The sequence below is a fragment of the Bemisia tabaci genome, unplaced genomic scaffold, assembly GCF_918797505.1.
Source record: "Bemisia tabaci unplaced genomic scaffold, PGI_BMITA_v3".
In the NCBI taxonomy this organism is placed as follows: Eukaryota; Metazoa; Arthropoda; class Insecta; order Hemiptera; family Aleyrodidae; genus Bemisia; species Bemisia tabaci.
The window spans coordinates 745530-770121 of NW_027311734.1; the positions used below are offsets into that span (position 1 = coordinate 745530).

General features: G+C 41.6%; 1 protein-coding gene across 3 annotated transcripts in view; it reads right to left on the reverse strand.

Moving 5' to 3' along the window:
• LOC109043025 (uncharacterized) overlaps nucleotides 1–24592 on the reverse strand; it is a 90532-nt gene that overhangs the window by 34355 nt on the left and 31585 nt on the right. Inside the window, exon 1 of one of the 3 annotated variants that reach the window (XM_019060047.2) lies at nucleotides 20241–20486. The exons of the other annotated variants lie outside the window; for them this stretch is intronic. The gene's annotated coding sequence lies outside the window, so the exon portion shown is untranslated. Of the gene's footprint in view, nucleotides 1–20240; nucleotides 20487–24592 lie in introns of those variants that run through there. 3 annotated transcript variants of the gene reach the window in all.

The following is a 24592-nucleotide window of genomic DNA, read 5'->3' on the forward strand; positions in this document are numbered from 1 at the left end:
CGATTTTGATTATTAAACACGATCTAACTGAACTTGAGTGTAGTGTGTGCGTAACCTGAAGGTTGCGCACAAACCTCTTGTCGGTTAGTGTTAGAATTTTTTAGAATTTACGCAACATGAGGTGATTCAATACTTCCATGATTCGTTCACCTTTTTAATTGTCAAATTCTGAAAAGTTGCATAAGTTCAGGTCTTTTTGTTATTTGTTTCGAACTTAGTTCGTTCTAGTGATCTACTGTGTCGATTCCCATGACCTTCCTCGCTAGCTGAAGGCTACCTCTATGTCAGTCCTCTTTCTTTAAACTTTTAGAATATGCCTCAGATTTTAGTAATGTCACGTGATGCAGTACTGTCTGTCAGAGTTCGTTCTAGAGATTTACTCGACCGATTCCTATATTTTTTTCTTCATCGAAAGGACCTCTAAATGCAAGTTCTCTTTAAATTTTTGAAATATGACCCACGGAGGCTTCACTTTGGGATAGGTCGCTTTCTCAGTAATTTTGCAGACCCAATTGGTCAAATTTAAAAAAACAAAACAAAACAAAACAATAAATGAAAAAAAGTGTATGGATTTAAATTGTTGAAAAATTTCAGACTTTCGATTACTACGCCATGCCACTATTTTTTAAAACAAATTTCGATATTTATCCATTTTGAATATTCTGAAAATTGCCTTTATTTTCTATTTTCTTTATCTTGCAAAGACCTTGAAATTTTTACTTTCTGTATAAACATGAACCGCTGTAAAAGTAAGTAAATCTCTTTTGTCTTGTCTCTATAAAGACATTAAAGTCGATAGGGGTTAAAATATTCTTCCGTTGACGATAAGCCTCATTCAGAATACCAAACAAATACAAAAATAGCGCACCTTTTAACACGCGCACTTAATAGATACATGAAGAAATAAAAACCTCTCTATGTTTACTTAAATTGGAGATTTCTACCATCACAACTTCTTTAATCCCACAACGCCCTTGTGCGAAGCACACTTCCGGAGATAATAACTGGTTATAATAATGCAACTACGACTGATTATAACAGAGGGGCACTCGCACGCCGAATTCTAAAACTGCGCGTGCGTGTTGTAAATTTTGCTGTTTACATGCCGCATTTTGTATTCAAACAGAATTAATTTTAAATGCAACCTTACGATACGATTATCACGTCTGGTTGTCTCAAGATCAGTGAGTAATCAGAAGCAGTTAAAAGCTGTGTCGAGGGCATTGTTGTCACTTGCGGCAATAAATCCATCACACGTGGACTAACTCTTCGATCAGCTGGTTTTAATGGAATTAGCCATCCCAGCACCAACCTAAGTCTACACAGACAGATCTCCGAGATCTCGAGCTTACTAGGGCATAGGGCACTAAACGGCGGCAGCGGCTTTTAACCATGCCAGCTTTCCGCTGTGCTGCTCTAAACCATAAACTAACGGTGTCTCTAGGTTCTTGAAGTCCTCGGTGAAGAATACAAGTCTTGCATGAGGCTGTATTCAATTGTATTCATAGTCGTTCCTTTAACAGCTTCTTTCCTTAAAGAGACTCTATTTGGTTTATTTATTATGATTAAGGAAGCCCTCAACAATGAATAAACGCATCAAAAAAAGACAGATTGTACCAACTTCGAGTTGAATTCAAAAATTGATACTAACTGGGAATTGCAATGATACTTTATGCAAAAAACACAAAATGCAGGGGTAGTATTGCGGGTCTGGCAAATTTTGAGGAAGGTCCGGTCCACGTCCTCTTTGCTGATATTAAATAATACAATTTTTACCTTTGTTTTCTGTACATTTTGTGGTGAAAAATCAATTCGGTCCCTGGTTCCCTGGTAAGGGTATATTTGCTAGGCCTTAATGATGTTGAAAACTCGAAGTTAATGAAAATTACTCATATTATTATGATAGCAACGTTATAGAATTTTTTTAGCCTCTCTGAATCACAATTTAAACTATATAGGGCCTCCTTAAGGAAAGGATGAAGAGCATTTTCATCAGCCAAAGCACATAATAAAATAACAGCTAAATGTGGGAAACGGCTAGCCAATAACACGAAAGATAAATAAAAAACCCGGAACGTCCCGAAATATATGACAAATTCATTTTCAACCAGACAAAAAAAGGTGAAAAAATGAGTCGCCCATTTCGCTGTTCTTGCGGAAGGAGCGCTGTTCGAAACCATGAACACAGTCCTCAGTGTGACCAGAGAGAATTGCGATAACCTGAACTAAAATTCGGTTTCCAAGCCTAAAAATTTCTATGTTCCACATGAGCCGAGATTTTTTTTTTTTCGTGTATGAGAATTCGAACTGATTGTGAGAGAGGCAACAATGGCGGTGCGGCGGCGGCGACGCCGTGGAGTGGGTCAAGATCATCGAGTTTCGAAGCCGTGATCATGTTGTCGCATAAGTGCGCTTTTTAATGACGATCAGCCACCGCAAATCGTTCCCGATCCAGGCGCTAACCACCACCGCCCGGGCCGGCTGATAAACTGATCGCGTTCATCACCCACTCAGGAACTAGTTCGCTCTCTTTCGTCGTTTTCGGATGTGCAGCTGCGATCTTCTCATTGAGGAAACAACTTAATTCCGCTCCGAATTTTTGAAGATTTATTTATTTTCAACGAAGGACCTTAGTAGTGTGGGCGTGGGCATTAGCAGTGGCGTGGCGTGCTTTGCGATATATCGATTGATCTGTCATTTAAACCTATGGGAAGGGTGTTCGCAGCGAACACCTTCATAATCGATTCTTTTCCATAGGTTGAAATGGCAGAACAATCGATACATCGCAATTCACGCCACGCCACTGGGCGTGGGCATTAAGCCCCCTTAAAGATAATTAGCTGTTTTCCTTCCTTCAACTTTTTGAGATCATATGTCATAAAAGGATCCAGCCCTAGGGGAGGCGGCGAGAAGGAAGTCCAGGAGGCCTCCCGCGGCAAATGTTGCAAATTTTAAAGCATCTAATTTACGGTTTGAGTCAATTTTGTGATGCAAAAATTACCGAATATAAACGTCCTTCCATTATATTCCCTCCGTTCCTTCCTCCCCTTTTCCAGGCAAACGGGGGGGGGGGGGGGCTGGCCCCCTGCGATCCCATGCCCCCAATGGATCTGCATATGTAATATTTGACCTTCCGCGAACCCAATACTTGAAATTGAGTTACTGATATCAGGACATTCAAGTTCCACACATTTTTCGGGGTAAAAACGCCTGAAAATGTCGATCTCAGCAGGACAAGAAAGGCGCACAGTTAGTTGTCCATATGCTTGATCAGCATCATTACCAACATGGAAAATCGGATATTGTGACCGTAACGCAGCTCAAGGAAATTTCGTGTTTTTGTAATGAAGGTTAGCGATAAATAGAAAACGGAGCCATGTGCAGCTGCAGTGAAAATTCGCCGAATGTAAAAAATCGTTAAATGTAAAAAAAACTGTCATTCGTTCACGTATTTTATGGCAGAATAGTGGAGAAACATAATTTTTTCTTAGAGCTCTCTTGAACAAAATGAGAAATTCTATACCATTCTTGGTAATCGACGGTGGAACTTGGCTCTAGGGAACGTGTAAACGCCACCCAAAAGCGCTCACGCAATCCTTGCTTCAAACCCGAGGCCCCTGTTGGCTTGTTTTTTCGCATGCAACCGCGAGGCACCCTCCTCCCACCCCGGAAATTAAAGATGGGTGCGGGTGCATGCCGGCACAGGGAATCGATCCTCGGTCATCGGTGTCGTCGTCATGGCCACCGCCCGCTTTATTATAAACATACCTCCACTCGCATCGGCATATGTGCGTGAGTTCGCCTCGAGAATCACGGAAATTTGATAGAAACACCTCGATGGAACACAATGTAATACTTCATTGTTATAATTTTTAGGCTCAATTCGATAAAACAAAGAGTACCGATGAGGATGTTAAAATCATTAGCGATATCATCGAAGGGAGTTGTCAGATAGGATACCGCGCAAATACTTGAGAGGACAACTAAAATTGGGGCGCCTTCATTTTTCCTGTGCGCAACACAGGCAACAAAGCACTGAGTACAAATAGTTGCATTCAGGTCTCCTGAATATTATCGCGTCGGTCAAAATGCTCAGAAAGGGCATAATGTTATTGTATCATTGCATGCCCTAAAATGAGACGTGCTGAATCCTCTCTAATCCATTTCTTTTTGCTTGAAACGAGTGTATTGTATGCATCGCATGACGTATAATTGATTGAAAGGTATAATCTTTGGACGGTAAATACGTTTTTTAAGTGAGGCCCAACAACTTTTTGTGGAAATAAAACGAAATATCAAAATACTTTTAAATCGCACAATTTCTTTTCTGAGGACCGCATTTGGACCATTCTAGAAAAGTGATACAAATATAGTTTAGACCCGTCGCGAGAAACACAAAAAGTACGTACTCAGCGTACTCGTGACTATTTCTTTATTTAATTTTTGAGAGGTGCTTTCTTCGCCCATCGAGTACGAATCATACGAATTTAAAAGGGAATAATAGTGCTGCCAATTTGTGAGCATCGGCAATGTTCTTTTGCATACAAAGTGTCCCCATTCTATAACCAAATCAATCTGCTCCGCGGTCAATGTTCCATGGCGTTGACTACCACCATTTCAAAAGCTGAGTCGGACAATGAACTTTTGGGTGGCCTCCGACGAGGGGGGGGAGGGTGGAGGGGGGGGGTCCAAAATTGGGAGCGACCTTGCCAAAGGTCGGGGGCCTCAGCTTTGTCGCTTGGAATTGGACGTGGAAGGATTCCACGCGCAGGGGCCGCATCATCGCAGCGTGTGCCGTGTGCCAATCATCGACTTTTTCGGCGGCCTTAAATTCAGCCCACATTATCCTTGAAGTGCCTGCCGGGGACGCGGACGGCTTAACTTTCTTACCGCGGGGAGCAATTATCCGCCACTGCGTGTGGGGGCTGGAAATCACTCGCCGCACAATGGATCGAATCAATCATGGAGGTCGGACAAAATTTGGAAACTTTAAAAGCTCATAACTCCGCTCATACAAATTTGTAAGGTTTTAAAAGTGGTTCCATTGCTCTCCTCGTGAAATTTTCTTCTAGATGCATCCCTTAAAATTTAAAATGTGACGAATTAAACATAAAAATTTGCGGTTTTAGTTAAACATTTCAGGTCCGAAATCTCTGATTGATTTCATCCACTGTGCGCCGTTTCACACAAAGGGGATCCCGCGTTATTTTCGTGTTTGAATAGAGCTGTTTTCTCGACGGCTCGTAGCTTTATTTTCGTATCAGACCGTTGAGAAGCTTGCCCTTTCGATTGGCCTCTTGAAGGGACTGAACGAGTTCGGCACTTGCTGAAATATCTTTACTTACCTGTCTGATTAAAAATGGAGATCTGACGTCATGATTGACGTGTTCTATATTGAGTTCAAAAAAGCATAAAAAAGGAGGCCCTGAACTATTTCTAAAAAAGAGAGTGCGTTTTCAGACAGTCTGCTTACGTCATAGCTTGGTAGTTAAAGTTCAAAGTTGCACGATTCTGTTGCTTCCATTTTAGTTAGTTAGTTAGTTTTAGTTAACGACGATCAGCATCTAGGCTATTTACGTTTTCTATAGTATACGAATGGAATAGGTATATATTTTTCGATGCAGGCATCGAACACTTATCGTTCAATCTATTCTTTTCCAGATGAAAAGTTTTGACATGGCCCTATCTCAAAATTTTCGTTTTGGAAGATCTTAAATAAAAGATTTGAAGAACGCCATAATTTTGTTAAAATTAGGATCCCCCCCTAACCTTATGCTCATTTTAACCGCCAAAATTCCGTCTGCGTGAATATGCCAAAACTTTGATTCCAAAATTTTGATCGTAAAACCGCGTCTTGAGGTGTCACATGTGCACGTTTTTTTTTCAAAAATAAATATGTTGTGAGTGATTATGAACTTGACCAGTATCTTACTTTTCTTTGCGCAAAAATTAACGTGCACAAATATTTTTTTAATATTTAAAGCATGATTGAAAGTTCGTTTTCCTGACTTCACTTCATGAATTTTTTTTTAATTTTTTCTATTTTTTATAAATTTTTCCAATATTTATAATTCGTATAAACTTGCTTTTAAATTAACGATACTTTTCATAAAAAAATTATTATAATTATTATTATTTTACTCATTTTTTTCATATTTAGGTTGATTTTTTCCCCTTCCCGTGGGATTCGATACATATGAGAGTGCACTTCAGGTGAGTTTAATTCTGGGAAAAGCAAGAGTAGAGCTTGCAAAACTTTTCCTAAATAGATAATTTTGGATGATGCATCGAAGCCGTGCAAGTCAGGCACTTTTCAGCGATCGAAATCCGTTCAAGATCTCGATCGCCTTTTCCGATATGAGAGGCGCAATCAACAGTGGCGTGGCGTGCTTTTCGATGTATCGATATTTCCCCATTTGAAGCTGTGGTAAATAATCGATTATTAAGGTGTTCGCTGCGAACACCCTGTTTATCGATACTTTTCCATGGGTTTAAATGGAAGATCAATCGATATATCGCAAAGCACGCCACGCCACTGGCAATCAACGTAACGACCGGTCTGTGGGTGTATGAACGGCTCCACCTGATGCAGCCGAGGAGTTTGATGCGACAATCCTATTCGGATCCTGCATTGTATGCAGATTGAATCTGTTAAGTTCAAGCTTTGCATAATAACGGCACGCCCCGGACTCAAGAGCGCGACAAAGAGTGCAATTATAGTTATGCAAGTTCCCGCAACTCGAGCGGAATAAGGGTGGTGGAACACAGGGAGAGGTCCAGGGCGTGCGCTTCCTTAAAATCCACCGAGAAACCCCGCGAGTTCGACATCAAACGGGTTTGAAACTTTGCAACTCGGTGCTTTATTGAAATATTTACGGCCGGGCCTCTTTTCTCGGTTTATGTTTACACATAAAATCGAGAACTTGGAGGATGGTTGGATAATTAACTTCACAGAATATACATTTTAGAGTGTTAGTTTATCCCGAGGTCCCTTTTCGGCGGCTGCATAGAAGGCGCCTAAAATCAAGATTTCCCGTCGAATTTATCGGATATTTTCCCCGTAAAAAATAGAATGTATGGTAAATGATTTGATTCGATAGCATACACCCAAAATTGCACATTTTTCAAAATATGGCTCTCCAGAAGGGGGGGGGGGATTAGAGAGTAATCGACTTCCCGGAATCCCGGTTTTATCATCTAAAAACCCTTGGTATCCTTGGTGAGGGCTCACAAGGGGTGTTTCATTTGAAATTTGAGTTTTGTCAAAATTGCAGTTTGAAATAATTGAAAGCAGAAACAGTGCACTTCGTTAGGCTTATTCTTCGAATTTGATAAATGCAAGCAGCAATTTTGGTAAAACTCTCTAAATTTTAGGTCTAGTGCTTTTCCCAAACAATTTGTGACTCAAAATGTTGGATCTCTTGAAGTTGATTCCACACTCAACTACAAATCCACTAACTAATTGCGATTGGTGATTCCTCTTTGCCTCCTGAAAAAGCATAGGATGGGCCCGGATCTATGAGAAAACCTGTATTTTGAAGACGCACCCAAATAGAGCCTTGTGAGCTGTCAGACACGTCATACCTTAAAATTGAGTGGAAATTCCAGCATCTGGTAACAATGATATGACAGTTAATTTAACTCTCGAGTTATTCTCAAGCTCCTAGCACAAAACGCTTACACTTCACGTGAGTGTGTGTGAGATTTATGTGCAAGGCCAGATCCAACATAACCTCTCTAACAATAGGCAATTAATCAAGACTCATTTCCGATCAACAAGGAAGAGTTAAAGAATCACCGAGAAAGTGCTAAATGGTTGACAAGTCATTTTCCGTTCTTGTCAAAGACCGTTCCTAATTTTGCAATCATTCAAAGTTGATGGGAAAATTTGAAAATTAATCTCACGTCCCAAATTCGAGATAGAGATAGAGAATATTTTTGATATGACAATAGTCCTAAAGTCTTTAACTTATAGAGGATTAAAATTCGTGGTTTTTCGTACAAAGGAACGCAACTTCATTCCAAGATTGCAAAGTTGACTTCGACAAAGTCTTTTTTTACAAGAATGTACCTATGTGCTTTTCGTCAATTTTTGTATTACTATATTTTATTTTATTTTCCTTTTATTTTATTCTCATATGAGATTAAAACAAAAATCAGAGACATTTTCAATTAGAAAAGTCCAAGATTCTCCCGGTAAAAACGCAATTCGCGAGCGGAAATTTGGCAATATTGAAATGTATGTATATTTTTTTTATTTTTGTATAAAATTAGAAGAAAAATCAGAGACATTTTCAGTTAGAAAAGTCCAAGATTCTCCCGGCAAAAATGCAATTTTCGAGGGGAAATTTGGCAATATTGAATTTTGGTTACGTTCTTTCATGCGGAAAATGACGAATTTCAAGCCACATTTTCCCGGTCCGATCTTGGTGCTGCTCAGCTGAGCGCGGTCCATTCCAGGAAGGGATGAACCCCGCTCGTGTAAACGACAACTCCGCGAGAGAGAGAACGGGAGAGGGTGCCCTCCGAAAGTTCAAAGTCCTCGTCTTGAAAGCGAATCCGGGCTTTGTCACCGAGACGCAAACGGGAATCCGGGATCGGGAACCGGGCGAGGCCCTCCAAGTGCGCGCCACACGTGTATGCACCACTCACGCACGTGCTCCTGGGCGCTCGTTCACTCAACTCCCGACCGGTCCCCGATATCCAGCTTCCCAAACACCCCCCTACCCCTCCCACCCACCATCTTCCTCCTCCTTCCTCCTGGCAAACCATTGTGACGGGTCCTCAAGAAAGTTGCACCCAAGACGTACACCTTCACTCGGCTGTGGAATTGTGGAGAGGCCTGCAAAGTGCGTAGAATTTGAAGGTTTTACACACTATCACTGAATAAAATATTTCTGTTTATAGGGTTCCTGAACTTTCTGTTTTACAGCTACAGAAGTTTCTGTTATGACGATAAAGTACTCTGTTCTCACGACCGATGGTCTGTTCTCACAACAGAAAAGTTCTGTAAATATGACGAAGAAAGTGCAGAAGCCCTGTGAACAGAAGGCTCTGTCATCAGCAACGACTATTTTTTTGCGTGTATTCTGCGGATTATGCGGCACCTGATTGATATTAATTCCAATGCTGCAACGTAATGTCAAGGCGATCTGTAGTTTATTTATTGCTTGGAATTATTAAATTTTAGTTAATGTACGTCTTTTCAGTGTAGCACTATGCTTGGATTTCGGATAAAACAAACATGACATCCGACATCGTAGACGGAAGTTTGCGGGAGTGCGGGTGGTAAAATTCCGAATTAAAAGAGCAGCATCTTGCTCTCTATTTCGTCTGGGAGTGTGTCAATTGTGATTCTCCTGGAATATACATACAAGTTGTACGTGCGTAAGTTTCTCGGTCAGAGCTTTCCAAGAAAGTAGATTTATACGGAAATTATTGGGAACGGGAACTGACTGATGAGAAAAATAAATATAATGAGAATAATAATTTTGTCAAGTTGACCGAGTAAATTTCTCGATTGAAAATTTGAGAGTTTCGGAGGAATTTTACATTACAGCGGTGCCGATGAAAATTTCCCATCGATGTTTAAAAACGTCCAATGGGTAAAAGCAATTTTTCGCAAACGAATTCGCTCAAATTTCAAAGCCCTCCCACAGTGGAATTTAAGCCAACATTGGCAATTATCAAAGCTGCCAACGTGTCAATCACAATTAAGCCACGAACAAGTTAACCGAAATGTTACGAGCGCCATTCAAGGATATTCAAACTCGACCACACAATGTGATGGACCCACAACTCAGCGGAATCGACTCGATTGATTCGGCCACGGGGCCAGCGTTCGCCCGGGGGCTGGACCCGGCGAGAGGCCAATTTCCATTATTTTAGCGTGTCCAGTTCTACGATCGGACAATGACTGGACATTCGATTCGCAGGGGCACGCCATGTCACGAATTGAAGGAGGCGACCAGGAACGGTACACCGAAGGCCGGACATTGAGCACTGGATCCACACTAGAGGTTGGTCATTTCAAGGGCTCTTTGATGCAGAAAAAGCTCGCTAAGTTAAATTTCGTAGGGACCGAAAAAAATTCGACTTGAAGCGGCAATTCGTCATATCCGATTCTCCGCACTTAACATGAACAATTTCGACTTAAGCCGCTAGTTCTGTGACCGCTGCACCGCTAACATGATTCCCGGCGGAGATGCACTAGGAAAAAAAAAAAACACGTTGGATCTAGAGTCTACACTCTTAAAACAACGACAAGAAAAAGTACTCTTGATTCAATCAGAATCTAGCTTAAATCAAGAACCAAGCCTCTTAATTTAAGCAGTTTTTGTTTTGATTCAAGCAAAAATCTGATTGAATCAAGAGTATTTTTTCTTGTCAATGTTTTCAAGAGTCTGGAATTTAGATCCAATGTATTTTTTTTTCCAGTGTGCGCACAATGAGGTGAATGAAGTAAACAGATCAACGGTCAGGTAAATTTAAGTTTACGCTCAAATCAAATTAATCAGACAAATTCTGACAATACTAATCCAGCAGAAAAACTGGACAAAAAAATTTCCTAGGACGACTAAAAAACCTGGTAAGCCGTTTATAAATAATTTAAAAAAAATTGAGTGAGCAACTGCGCACAAATTTAATTTTAAAATCTATCGCATGAAGAAAACAAAGAACAACGAAGTTTTATATAATTTAACAATTTGATACCTCTTCAACGCCCCACGTGAGTTTTGTTTTCTTCACATTTTTTGCGTACTCACGTTTGTTTGTTTTTCAAGAATAGTTTATGACATCAAAACACAGCGCAGCAACGCAGTGATCTGGATTTTGATACTATAGCAGCGATATAGAAAACTTACCTGCAACAGAAAAAATACAAAAGAATGAGACAAATGGAATAAAAAATGCAAATAAAAAATTTGGCAGCAGAGGAATTGACAATGTTGGTGATTTCGGATACTTGTAAAAGAAATGAAAAGTTGCACAATCGTAGCAACGTTGACTTGGGTATAAGCTGTTTGGTCGGAAAGGTCCTCACAAGCGTATTTAGTCTTTAACTAAAGTTCACCTCAACATGAACGGTCATCAATAGGACACCAACATTTATACGTTCCAGCGTTCATATTTAGATATTAATACCATTTTTCTCCTTTAAGTATTCCAGGTATTTTATTTTGCTCACCAAACTGGCGCTAGCAGAGCTTTTACGGACACGACATTCTCACATCACGGAAGAAGCGGAAAATGCGAGCACTTGGTGACTAATTTCGATAGCGTTATTCAAAAGGGGGACGTCTATATATTTGTATTGACCCTCCAACGCATTAAATAACAGCAATGCTGAAGCTCATGTCCAAAATTGGATAGTCCTATTCCGACGAACGCTGTCCAATTTTAACCATCGATCAAGTCCACAAATCGGCACGAACGTCAATTCAACCGCTTATATTCGAAAAGGTCCGCCTACGGAAAACTCATGAGCTCTAAAACTTGTGATAAGCACGGAAAACCAGGGCTTGAAAACTTTTCTTGTTTGGGCTTTTTTAGGAAATAAACGGCTCAATTAGCCCCTGACGATGGTGTGGCACGGCATGGTCGCAACGCAGTGCGACTGACAGACATGAATTGATGGTAAGTTTCATTTTTAACTCATACGAGGAAATTCCCGGCGGCCGGCAGGTTGTGGAAAATTCATGATGAAAAAGTCCCAATGTCACAGGTTGAGGACCCGCCGAGCCGTTCGACGAATCATAAAGTACATACGGTGAATAATTGACCGTGTGAGAGGCGGAAAGCTGCAATTTGCGACCCGCGGGAAAATTTATGTGATTTTTCCCCCGACTCACCCTCTTTTTTAAGTGCCTGAATTAGTCCGGGGTTGACGTCCATCGAATTTCCGGGTGTGGGTAATTTACGCCGCACCTTTACTCGCCTCGTAAGGCCTTTTTACTAGATTAAAACCCACGCTTTAAATTTTGATTGAACAAAATGCATCGATTTCATCGATGAGCTTGAGATTTTATCGAGTCCGCACTGATTAATACCTGGATTATATTTTGCAATTAGGAGCCATGACCATTGGTTTCCTTATGCACGTACGTGTTTTTACGCATGGGCTAGAAATTGTAGTTCCTAATTGCAAAATGTCGTTAAACTCTTGGACAGCTGTCAGGCTCAAGTGATGGTCGTGTAGAGCGAGGACTGTGTAATATATATTTTTTTCTTGAAACTTTGTATTACAACTCAAATTTCACGATTAAAAATACTCATTGCACGGAAAATACATATACGCTTTTACGATATTCAGTTCAAATTTCATTTTTCATGGATCGCATCAACTGTGTAGGTGATAAAAGGTATGAACTTTTAAAGAAATGAAGAAATGAAAGACTTTGATTTTATTTTTCAACTGATCATCGCAAATAGCTTCATTTTTGGCTAGATCCTATTTAAATGTTGTGTATTCAAAGAATTACTGTCTCCAAAACAGCCAGTAACCCGAAGTTAATCCTGTATGAGTGCAGTAGTTTTTATTTTTGCCTCATTCGTTGTAACTCAAGCAGACATTCCTTTGGTACAATTTTAGAGGAAAAGACAACGATGGGGTTGAGCTTTACCCAGACGATGCAGTGAGCAGTGCGTGCAGGCACAGTGCACGGCGCGCGGGGCGGTGACCTTGTTTTGCTCTTAAAAAGCAGCTGGATTTTCAAACTGGTAGTGCCAGTAACAATGTGACATTTCCCAGACAGGGTGGGTGACTCCTATGTTCCATGATCCGGTTTTCTAGCCAGAAGCCAACTTCCATCTCGAGGGAATTAGACCCTGACGCTCTTGCTAACAGTGACGCAGGAGACAATTTCACAAAGCTTATTTTGCTGGACTCCCTTTAAAGGAAAGATCTCATTTGCTTAGCGACACCCGGCTTCGTTCCTTCATCGATACCTCAAAAATGGGTCTTTTCTAACCTTTTAAGTGCAAAAAGTGACGTGATGGGGACTGGATTACAAATCACGATGAGCGCATTGGAAAAATATAAGACTTCACCTCTTATTTCATTATTTGCGCGAAAATTTTACGCCGTTTCGAGTTTCACTTATCTTATATTGAGTTATGTCATTGCTGTAATATACTTTTTGAAGAGACAGAAAGTGGGAGAAAGATATATTTTTTCATCAAAAAAAATTACGGGCTATATAGACATACCGTCCGTTCCGGACTCATAGGCCGAAAGTTCCGGGTGCTGGAGCCGTAGCTTCGACTGCTCCAAGTGCTACTTTCGGCCTCTGAGCCCGGAACGCGGACGGTATGTCTATATTTCCCGTAATAACGGCTTCCACGGCCGGAGTTTCCTTTCAGTGTTGAATACGTAGGCTATGCAATGAGCAAATTCTAAAAGATTTGAGCTTGAGTGTTTCAGACTTTCCGATGCCCATCTGATTTTGAACGACTTGACCGAAGCGACTCTAGTCTAATCAACTTACCTGAAAAAAATCTCGGTTTTCGAGGGTTCGTCATTTCGATCCCAGTTTTTTCTTGGTAAAATTACCATTTATGGAATTGGTAAGTTACTACCGAGAAATCTCGGTAAAATTATTGAACTTCCTCGGTAATTTTACTGGAGCTTTGTAAAAACACCAATATTTTTTATCGACTGTGGTAGAATTACCGAGATAAAATGGCAAAATTACCGAGAATTCTGAATTACCAATTGAAAAGTGGTAATTCTTACCTGAAAAAAACAGTGGATCAAATAGAACCTGAATTCTTGGTAATTTTACCCTTTTCTTAGTAAATACACAGAGATTTTTTTTCAGTGTACTTTCGGCGTCTGAGCCCGGAACGCGGACGGTATGTCTATATTTCCCGTAAGAACGACTTCCACGGCCGGAGTTTTCTTTCAGTGTTGAATAGAGAGGCTATGCAATAAGCAAATTTCTTAATAAGATTGTGAAGCTTGGAGTAAATTTCAGACTTTCCCGATGTGCCCATCTTGATTTTTGAACGACTTTGAACGCGAAGCGACTCTTAGTCTTAATCAACTTATCGCTCCGGCTTCCTTCTAGAAACGAAGTGCAAGGCAAGAAAAGAACGGGGCTGAGTAGTGTGAATTTAGGACTTGGCCGAGTGTCAGGATCTTCATCTGCATCCGCGAAAACGCGCGAACGCGCATGGCGTCCGCGGGAAAGTCGCAGCGACCCGTCCCGGCCGCCTTGCATAAATCGTTCGGGACCTGCTTTTCCGTGTCCGCCCCCTTTCTCACCCCCTCCCCCCTCCCCGGGTCCGATCCAGCCCTCATCCCAGATTCGCCCGGTTTTGTTTTAATTAAAAAGCCGATCCGCGATTCCGGCGACGACGAATTCGGACTGTTTCCTCGGTGCGATGGTTGTGGTGGTTGGTGGGGGGGGGGGGGGCGGTTGGAAGGAAACTCCGAGATGCGACACGGCGTGCAACTGACGCGCGGCTGGAGAGATGGTTTGTCTTGCGGTGTTGACAGGGTTGGCGATTTTTACGCAAAAATCGAAATTTAGGATTTTTAAGATTAGGAGTAGGATTAGGATTTAGGAAATTTAAGATTTTTAGGAAAGATCGATTTAATCGGATCAATTTTATTGGGTTCGATTAATCGTGTAAATCAATCGGGGATTTTCAACCGAAAAAATCGATTAAATTGTATCGATTTCATCGGGTTCCATTAATCGTGTAAATTGATTTTTTCCTAAAAGTCGAAAATCCCGATTTTCACGAGTGGTTTGTATCCAATCGGCACATGAGCCGATTTTTGGACCAAAAATTCAGCGGACTTAGCGGATTGCATTTGGATTTTTGTTGAGAACGAATTTTGAGCCTTTGTAATTTCTAATTTATCAAATCCTTTTTTTTAAGATTTAAATCGCTGAAATCGGATCCTCGAAGAAAATCGGATTGATAAAAATTAATTGATTTTTCGATGAAATCCCCAACACTAATGATGATGTACTTTCGAGTGGTATTTCTCTATTCTAACGCCAACCAACGTCGCAATGAGAGAATTAAGATCCGTCGATAACTGATGCAGCGGAATCAGAGCATCAACCTAAAATAAGCGGCGCCGCAAAGTCCCCAGATATCTATCTATTTTCGAGATCACTGGATCAGCAGATTGGAATCGTGATGAGTATCAACCATTGAAGATATCTCATCGACCAAGAACCATTGCCGAGGTATCTGGGTCGATTTTTTCTTCGTGCAGGCTCCAGCGATCGATCGATCGATATTTCAATCGGAGATCGAGGGATGAATCAAGGAGGTGAGAACTAGTTAATTATCGCATCGATTCCCGCTCTCATCTAGAGAAGACGAGAGGGAGAAGGGGGAGGAAATGAGGAGAGGAAATTGCGTTCGCAGCATCCAAGTCGTGGAGAAAAGGAAATCGGTGAAATCACGATTGGAAAGGTGCCCCTAGAATGATGCCGCGAACTGGGGGACCATGTCCCCGCGATTGTTGACGTTGTTGGGAGTTCTTTGTCGGAGATCTGCGGCGCGGTGACCTGTAAAATATCTTTGCAGAGTAGAACTTCGATGCTAACGATTCCATCCTCCTCGGAAAAATTTATTTTACGGAAAAGAGGCGGGAAACGCGTGTTTGGTTCAACAACCGTTTAGCAAATTCATTTAAACTTAGGACCACGCAGGAAAAACTGAGACTACCAGGGATCGTGCACGGGCCACTGTAATAAAAATGCGAGATCCATATACCTACAAATTATATTTAGAATTATAGTATCTTATGGGTAAGAGATTTTGATTTTATTCTAAATAGTCATGTTCGTATAATTTTTACATTTTCTGACAAATATGGCAGCAATGAAGCATGAATCTCATTTTCATTTTCATACAAAATACCCATAAGCTTCGTACATAATTCCTATGCATAAGTGTTAAAAGTAAATGCTACTACACGAAACGTCATTTACACGAAAAATATATAATTTTTACGTTTTGTAAAGGTCAGTGGCGTGGCGTGCTTTGCGATATATCCATTATTCTGCTCTTTGAACCGACACTGATAGAAAGATATGTATTCTTGTGTTACTTTTGATTGGGAAGTGAAACACAAATCAATCCAAATTTTCGTTGATTTTGGTACAATTTGCAATGATTTTAGCGCAGAAAACAATGGTGAGACTGGGAAACCCCTGAGTCAACCGAAGGCTCGTGTTATTTTGTGTTTTACTTCTGACATTAACCAAACTTTTGTGTTGATTTTTCTCTCTGTGTATGCGAGAGGATCGATTATCAGGGTGTTCGCATTGGACGCCCTAACAATCGATCCTTTCTCAAAGATTTAAATGGTGTAATATCGATGGTCGATAATCCACGCCTCGTTATTGGTAGAGGTATAAAACTTGGCTCTGCTATTAGGGTTTTCCTCCGGAGGGAGATCAGCACGGAGAAGATCCCCCATTCTCCTGAATTAAGGCTCCCTCGCAAATGGGGCGTTCTTTTGATCTCGGGAGATGTTGCCGTGACAAGGTGCACGGATGCTGGCCTTTGAGATGAATCTCGAACGGTCGCTTCGAAGCCGTCGAGAAACAAGGCTCCTTATCGGCGCGGGTTTATGTCAGGGCGAGATTAATACTGCGTGATTAAATGTCCTCACACAACCGGGCGCTCCCCACCCGTCGAGTTTGCGACCAACTTAAAATGTCATCCCTTTACGAGGTACTTGAAGCCGGGGAGCTTCGGTTATCATCGAATGAAAGCCCCCGAGGCTTACGGGAAGTTTGTGACTGCGAGGCATAAAAAAGGGCGCAATTTTATCCGGGGCTATCTGATATAAAAGCGTACCTACTCTTCCGATTCGAGCCCTGTCTTTAGTAAAACTCTATACTTTACGGGGTTCACGTGAAATGGTGTTATGTTCGTATTTCAGTGGAGAGATAATGAGGCCGTGCTCTTTTCCATTTTGATGACCGCAGCGGTCAGCCGAGGTATGCACTAAACCCAGTTTCCTATCGCGCATCCCTCGATGTGCTGAATCGTGGGTGTCATTTGCATTGCAGCGGAATGGATCACTGAACAGTGAACGGGGTGTTGATAGAACAACGGACGAGGTAAAAAATCGAACACCACGATGCATGTAATTTCATTAAAATTGACACACTGAAAATCTTCAACTTCAATTCATCAGTGCGATGAGAGCGTTTAGTTATGACAATTTGTATTTCCCGCTCTAACAAAAAACCGATTTCAACTTGAGCGTGTAAAAAATAATAATGTTATGTTCCCATATTGAAAATAAATCGAGTCAAGTGAGACGCCAAATTATGGGGAATAAATGGAAAATAGAGCCAATTTGAGTCATGTAAAGTAAATTATATTTAAATAAATTGAGATGAGGTCTTTGATTTGGGAGTAGAGTCAAAGTTGAAGCAACCTCCTATTCGATATGGGAACAAAACATTATTTCTAACAGTGCGGTCGCGAGACAAACGGTGTACTTTTCGATAAAATAATATTTAAAGCTGCGTAGATTTTTCTCGAAAATAGGAGTAAGGAATAAAAACGGAACAGAAGAGATTTCGTAAGGTAAATCTCTCGTTTTGTGTTGAACTTGTTTACAATGACTGAGTTGACCTGAGTTTTTTTTATTTACTTACCTACTTTTTCTGTTTGGTCTTTTTTTATGTCAGAAAAATAATATTGAATGGTATTTCCTATATATTAAAGTGGATGATCGGAAATTCGCAATGTAGTTTCTAATTTACGTGCATAGTTTTATCTGGTTGGATGCATGTCACGTTTGCCAGCCGCTTTCGCTGAGTTTTCTCACATTTTCGCTTTCGCATCGCACGGCGTCCACTTATCGAGCGATTTTTTTACCGAGGAATGCGACCCTTCCCCACCCTCTCGTTCTTCATTTTCCAGCAACGAATTTTCCCGGATTGAAGCCACAGCACACGCGTGATTAGACGAGTTGCCAATAAGGATCATGCAAAAAGCTGAATGAAGATTTTGCGACACGGTAAAGATTAATCAACTTCGTGCATCATTTGCAGATACGCAACTGGTCAACTGTGTCACGAATTAGTCTTTTAATATCATTTCTAGAATTTCTCCGTGCAGTTTTCGGAATCCTGACCTCGTTGAGAGCCTTACCTTTCCCCGAATAACGTGGATCTCTAATTTGGACGAAACTCTACCACAGGCTCATACCTCGAAATTCGAAAATCGCTTCGATATAATTTATTTAGTACAGAAGTCGGTAACGAGACGTCATTGAAAAACTATGCCGGAACAGAGCATCGTGCCCTTAATCGAAATCCGTTGATTAAAGGGAAAAGTCTCTAACTAATTTTTCAGAATTCTTGTCGGACGTTGCAATAAGTTGAAGATTGATTTTCATTCACTCTTGATTATTTCCCTCTGGATTACCTGAGATAATTGATTCAAGAACTAATCTGTTCGAGCAGAAGCTCTCGCAGGGAACTGATCGGATTAGAACTTGGAGTTTCAAAGTAACTTGAAGAAGTTTGCATTCTTCTTGCGCCTCAAACCCAGACAGCCAGGGATTATTGACTCGTATTGAAGTAAACTCAAGCTCGTTTTCAAGCTCGAAAAACAGCTGTTGAGTACCACGGGAGTGGAAAGCAGAGGGGGAGGGGCAAAGTTCTTCTCGCGCGTGATTTTTCTTACGTGTTTCTCACGGATCCTCTCAGTTGAACCGAGTTCAGTTGAGAGGATGCACTTTTTTTGGTTTGTTCATGAAATGATCTATCTGCTATTGATATTCTCATAGAGATAGGTGTTTTAGGAGTATACTGCTGTCATTACTCGCGAGTGCGATATTGAGGAGTCGAGTTCATGGACATGAGCTTTCTTGTGATACCCACATGAACTGATAAGTTGAGCATAATACACGAGGGCTTTACGACCCAAGAAAAAATCAAATTGTTGTTACGACAGCGAAAATTGAGGTTTAATACATAATTTCTGGTGAGAGTTAGGCAAAAAGGCTCCTAAGAAGGGGGGAAAAATATGGTGACTATGCCTCCCAAGAAGAGGACTAATCTTGCATCATTTATAGCACAAAGAACATTAAAAAATTTCAAGTATTTACTACTTCGGGCCGATTCAAAGTTCAAGAGAAAAAAAACTGGGGATTCGCGGATAAATGCAAATTGTCGATCGACGGCACTGGGGCCAGTCTTTGAAAAGGGTTTCTTCCTTTAAAAAAAAAAAGCTTATAAAATCATAGATGAGGAAAATCAATGCTTCAAATTTTAACCCGCTGCTTTTGAGATATGGATACGAGAGTGTTTTGTATCTGAAACTAAGATAGATTTTTCTGATCCCCGATCAATTTCTTAGCTGCACAGAACAATTCAAGTTTCTACTTCAGGGTCCCCGTCCTTTTCCTGACTCCAAACAATTTCTCTCCATCCAAAAGACGAAATTTCGAGATCGGATATCATATGCTTTTTTAAATGAGATGTCGTCAACACATATAAATATATCAACTTAGCAAACGGAACAGCTGACATTGATCGATGTCAGATAATTGTTGTTCCTTGCTTTTTAGGCAACGGTTGCAAAACCGGAAAAAATATGGGAACTCTCCACCCCCTCCCCCCCCCAAAAAAAAACGTGGTAAATTCCACAAAATGTCATATCATTTTTGAAAAAGATACTACTGCGTGAAGATAAACAGACGCATGGTAGCCTTCACCTTAACCACGGTAAAAGCCGCAAGGATTCCAGTTTTTGCTATTGGGAGGATATCGTCGCAACCACAAGCATATCACTGCATCAAAATGTATAATTTCTGTTTCAGTATAAACGAGTCATTGCTGAATTTACGGCGAGAAGTCTATGGACAGATTGGAGATGGATACGAACTGGCTGTCAAGGGATTAAATCAAAGCTATCTCCGTTTCATCTATCATATTCGATCGCAGATATTTGCCTATTGTCTCGTTAAAAATGGACAGGGTTCATCAGAAAGGACCCAACCCACAGTAAGTTATGTAAAAAATAAACCATTCTTTTCACAAAAGAATTTTCGTTGTTAGACTTTCAGTTTTTTTGCAGGAGAAAATTTACGGCTAGTGGAACTTAAAAGATTCTCAACTCAATTTTTTCGAAAATATGGGTCGGTTCCTCTCTGATAAACTCAGTCCAAAAGTAGGTAAAACACTTGTTTTAAAAAAAAATTTCTCTCACTTGCTTCCTCCTCTTCTATTAGCGGAACTCACCTGTCTGTCTGGAGCCCTGACGACGCCAAGCAGCACGTGCCTAGGCCCCGCCGTCAACGCTTGGATCGGAGAAGGCACCCCCGGAGCGGCATCACTCAACAGGACAACTCAACCCCCGCACCCGAGCACATGACGGACACCCCACAAACACGGACACGGACACAGGACACAGAGCAGGACGCGTCGAGGAGCCGCGAGACGAGGCAGGAACACTGAAGTGTCCTCTTCTCGGCGTCGCGACGCGCGCCGCCGCGCCTGCGCACCGCCGCCGAAACGCTGCGTCGCGCAGGGCACGCCGTGCCCCCGGCCCCGACCTGACCCGGCCATCCCCCCCGTTGCCCCGGCCGATCGCCTGTTAAATGGGTCAGTTTCGGGCAAAAAACCGACCCTTTTTTGTCGGCCGGTCATGGGTAGATAGGGGCTGTTTTGAGGGCTCCGAGCTTGGCGTCGCGACATTGGCTCCGAATTTGGTAGTTTGTAGGGGTTGGACTATTTAACTACCCCTTCTTTAAACGCACTTTGAGAACAGTATTGATGAATGAGTAACAATTGCATCTTGCAGTTAAGCACTAACCAATTGTGTGGCTCTACATTAAGGCTTTTGAAAAGAGGCCCATTTGCGGTATGAAGTGTGGGGTTGATAAAAATATGTTCGATAAGAACACATACAAAATTGGGACAAGGAGATGGGACAGCGTAAACGTAAAACCAAGAACACTCAACCGCCCAAGCCTCACTCCATAGCAGGGCCGGATTTAAGGAGGGGCCCACATGGGCCCATTGCGGCAAATTTTGCAATTTTTTTAATGTAGATATAAAAAGAAAATCGGATTCAGAGAAAAAATTACAAATGAGAAAAGGCGGCAAAAGCTCTCATTTCATGAGAGCATAGTAATTTCTAATTTTGTCGTCTTTCGGTGATGCAAGGGACAGCACCTTTAATTAGTCGGGTTAAGAGAGAAACCAAACACGCAACTTGGCATGGAGTGGCGGGGCGCAGAGAGCAATGATGACGAGGACTTGAGATGAAAAGGAGGAAGCCCTCAGCGCGGCGATCGGCTTGTAACACATATTAGCACCTACAAGACCGCATGGATACTTCACGCATTGCGTCAAACACAGTACGGTCAGCAGCGGTCGACGTGAAACGCATAGCGCCTACAAGGCTGCATGAATACTTCACGCATTGCGTCAAAAACAGTGCGGTCAGCGTGAAACGCATAGCGCCTACAAGACTGAAGGAATACCTCTCGCATTGCGCTAATCACGTCGCGGTCAGCGCGGCGGCGGCGAAAGTTAAAAATATTAAACCATATTTATGTTTGTTCTTGTATAGTTTTTACGTTCATTTCCTATAAATGGAAGGCCTTGTTCACACAGGGATAAGTTTACGGAACTTAAATTTTGCTAGTAGTGTTGACAGGGCTTTCGCAAAAAATGTGTCCAACACGAGTAAACAGCACGCTCCCTCCACGTTCAATGGTTTTTATTGATGTTTCAAAACGAATTAGAAGGGGGCGGCAAAATAGAGGCGGCCCATGGGTGGCAAGTAGGTAAATCCGGCCCTGCTCCATAGCCCCTTGGGTGTTTTTAATGAACCGTAGGTGGTTACTCTTCCTTCAATATTATTTTAATTTTTAGTAAATATAAGGAGAGAAAGTAAGAACTAAAGTAACTAATGCTAACACGTATAAACAATTGTGTGGATCCGCCTCCGGGTCCCTCTATCAGCTTTAGGGTGCCCCTTAAATCTCTCTCACGAAACGCCAAAATCGATTTTGCACCAGGTAAAAGGGATTATGAGTCTGGCACTTCTTAGACACGGACATCATATCATCATTCAGTATCATATCATTCTTCATTCATTGCATCATTCGCGATGCTAACCCATTGCATGTCATGACGACCTTTTCAGCTGAGAATTTTAGCGATACGTGCACACAAAAATACAGGCGATCTAAAGAGAACATTTTGAAAAAATAGTTCGTAAACATGGAGAAGGTAATAAACAAGAGACCCAAAATGTTTCCGTGTTTAAATTAAAGAATTTATAGCTAAAATTCTAAGAGAACGAGAGAGGAGGATGAGAGGGGATTTGGGTTTTATGGGTCATTGGGCAGTATCTACAGTCAAAACTCATTTCCCACGATGCTGAAAAAAATTTAGAAAAATGATTGCTTGCTCTTCCTGGCCTCTGAATAAATCAATTCGTAACCTTAATCAGAAACTATAAAACCTATGAAAGTGGTAAAACTAAAGCTTTTCGTCCAATGAGCTAGTCCCGAAGGGCCATGCCACCCATTACCAACACTGGAGGCTCAAAAAACTTCAGAAACGACAGTGACATCGCGGATGGAAACTGTAAAAAAAAAACAGAATGCAACTCCCGCTGAGACAACTTTAATTTACAGCTAGTCCAGCCCGGTCTACGAAAGCTGCGCGCGCGTGTGTCCGAAAACGAAGGGGCCCTTAAAGCGGTCAAAAAACCGCTCAAATTGGATGCCTCGTATCCCGCTGTGTTTGATTGACTTGCTCGACTCATTTCCAAGGGTGCATTATTCCTATTCGTCGGGCGCCATTAGCCCTCCATGACGAGCACTAAATCAGGAGCCCCCCCCCCCCCCTTATCAGGCCCGCGCAAATTTCAATTCGAATTTTCCCATTCGTTTCGGGCCCTGCTGAATCTAATCAAATCCAGCGTTGTCTCGTCGACGTGATAAACGATTCGTCGTTTCCCGCACGAAGGAACGTAACTCCATTCCAAGGTTGCAAAATTGACACCAAAAATTCAATTTTCTACGAGAATAAAACCACATAATGCTCGTCGAAAATGTGTTTAATTTTTGCGTAAGATCAGAGGAAAAATTAGTGAAAATTTCAGTGAAAAACTGTCGAAATTCTCCACCGATTCAAATTCAACGCACTTTGCGCGGAAAAATCTGGCAACATGGAAATGTACTTACGTTCTTTCGTGAGAGGAACGAAGGATTGTCTTCCATTTAGGACCGGAGGGGGATCGTGCGCGGTTTGACGCGCTGCTTAACTATTCTGAAGGCAATCATAACTCTGAGGCTCTTAACATTTGTGATGCTCCCAGTTCTGAACAGCGTTGCAAACTGGGGGATGTGTGGTCCTAGCTTTAAAATGAATTCTGGTAGATTTTTTTAAAGAGTCGGCAATGGTGTCCTGATAGAACTCATCCCAGTTCAGATTACTCAATTTCACACTGACAATGAAACGCTAGAGAACGCAGCTACTGTACGCGCAGCGTCGCATCCGTTTCGCGTAGCCTTGTTGCCAACAAGAGGTGTGGGAGATTTTTTAAGGTTGAAATCAATCCAAAAATTGTATATTTCATTACAAGATTAAGTAATAAGGATTTCGTGCTCATATTTACCCAAAATGCGCATTACAGTGGGAAATTTCCAGCCTATTTTAGGTCTCTTTGATGAGATCTGAGGCTTTAAAAGCTGCATGAGAAGAGCGAGGAGCTACAAGGAACCTCCCCTGACCGTTACGAAGTTCAACCCCTAATGGGCACTACGCGTCTTCAGTGAATCGTGGCAATAGCAAAGCTGGGTTGAAATTCGAAAATTTAAGGACAGATGGCTTTTAATATGAGATTATTCTTGTTCAATGGCCAAAAAACATGGAATTTGACCAGGTAAACCTGTATTGTAGAGTGAAAAACGAAACTTTACTCTAGTAACAATGAGCCCGCCATGAAGAGCATATCAAAAACTTTTAACAGAACTGTTGAAGGCGTAAACTTTTTTTCCCACATTTGCCTAGTAAACTCCTCTCAAAAAGTCTTTGAACAAATTATCATTAGGTGTTTTACAGCATTTGAAAATGTTAGGAAACTTCAGTAGATATTTAAGAGTTTTTCAACTTTTTTAAAGTTAAATTTCACTTTAAAACATATTAAAAAATCTCTAAAGCATAAGTACGAGTATTGATATACTTTTTTAAGAGTTGTCTGTTTAAAGTTCTAGCAGAAATTGCTACCAGGGTGGAGTGTCGGAGAGGGTTATTTCAGGTGACTCGCGAACAGTTCCCAAAGCTGTTACTGTATCATTATTTTTTTCAATTTTTTTTAATTTTTTCTACGCAGCATACGTCGGCAACGACGAATACACTTACAGTGCGCTAAGTCGTACTTCCATTCCATCGCAGCCACCTCACCAGAAGCGATGTCACTGACCCTCCCCTTCGCTCGGCGTCGCGTCGCCGTCGTCTCGAGCCTCGCTCGCGACTTGAGCGATGCAGTCCTCGGTGCAAATAGATCGTCCTCGAGTCAGAGCCCCACAACCCCCCCCCCCCCTCCCCCCTCAGAGAGCAGGAATACCCTC